Source organism: Solanum stenotomum, chromosome 7 (genome assembly GCF_019186545.1).
Source record: "Solanum stenotomum isolate F172 chromosome 7, ASM1918654v1, whole genome shotgun sequence".
Taxonomy (NCBI): domain Eukaryota; kingdom Viridiplantae; phylum Streptophyta; class Magnoliopsida; order Solanales; family Solanaceae; genus Solanum; species Solanum stenotomum.
In genome coordinates, this window is record NC_064288.1 from 3,350,110 (window position 1) to 3,351,793 (window position 1,684).

A 1,684-nucleotide genomic window follows, 5' to 3' on the forward strand; every position below is an offset into this window, starting at 1 on the left:
TTGACTACCGGGCTGAATGTGGAATGGAAGTCTAAGCCTGGACGCTGGGTAAATCCCTTTGCAACAAGACGAGCTTTATACCTGTCAATGGAACCATCAGATTTATGTTTTATACGAAACAACCACTTGCACTCAACCACATTCATCGAAGGAGTAACTGGAACCAAATCCCATGTCCGATTCCTAACAAGTGCATCAAATTCAGCATGCATCGCTTCTCTCCAGTGAGGGTGAGGACATGCTTGTTTGTATGTATGAGGAACAAAGGACGAGGAGAGTTGAACATTGACACTAAACTGCTTGGGTTTGAGGCTATTTGTTTTGGAGCGTGTGACCATGGGATGACTTGAAGTTGTCACCACGGGTGAAGGATCAGATGGAGCCAAAGCAAGTGTAGGTTGGGAAGAGTTATTGGCAGATGACTGAGAAGGTACGTTGGTGGGAGGTATAGGGGAAGGGAGTGGTAACACTGAGGTACTTAGTTGTTGGTGATTTTTGCGTTGGTAGGTGATTAATGGTCTGGGTGACGGCAGGGGCTGAGTATAATCCGGTGGTGGTGTGATGGTGTGTGGCAATGAAGGAGAGGATAAAGTTTGAGAATTACCTGATGCAATGGAGACACCTTCTGATCTGGCAGGCATTGAGTTGGGCAGTGGAGAGTACACGGGCAGAGCATCTGGGAGGGTATGACAAGAATCAAAACTTGATGGTTCATTAGTCACAGGTAGAACATCAGAACAAATCTCCCAAGAATCAGTGCTCTGTTGGTTTTTTAGATTCGAAAAAATATTATGAAAAGGATAGGTGTCTTCCAAAAATTGAACATCCCTAGATAAGTACAATTTATTTTTGACGGGATCAAAACATTGGTGACAGTAATGTTTATTAGAAAATCCTAAATATACACAAGGAGTCGATTTTGGCTCTAACTTATTTTTGGCATATGGTTTAAGCCATGGGTAACATAAACAACCAAAAACTCTAAGTGATTCATACTTTGGAGCCTCGTGAAATAAAATTTCATAAGGGCATTTATTTTGTAAATTTGGAGTGGTTAGACGGTTTATAAGGTAGACTGCTTGGTGACAGGCAAAACTCCAAAAAGATAAGGGCAAGGATGCTTGATGCAGTAAGGTTTTGGCAGTCTCAACTACATGCATGTGTCTACGTTCAACCGATGCCACTCTTTGAGGCGTGTATGGTGGTGTCACTAAGTGTTCAATACCTTGAATTTTGAGATATGAGGATAAACCTTGGAACTCACCACCACCATCAGTATAGAGAGACATAATTTTGGTTCGAAACCGACGCTCAAGTAAGGGATGTAAAGCTTGAAAGACATCAAGGACTTCCTTTATTGATTTTATAGTGAACAACCACATGTATTTCGAGTACTGGTCAACAAATAAGGCATAATATCTCTTGTTATCAATTGACAAAACAGGAGATGGCCCCCATAAATCAGTATAAATTATTTACAATGGCCGTTGACTTTGTAATGAATTTTCAGAAAAAGGTAGCCTGTGCATTTTATTAGAATAACACGAATTACAAATGGAAACGGTTCTAGAATGTGAAACTGGAAGAGAAAACTGATGTAAAATCGTGTTTAAAGTGCGATGATTAGGATGGCCTAAACGCCGATGCCACAGGTGTAGAGGAACGACAACATTGCATTGAGGGG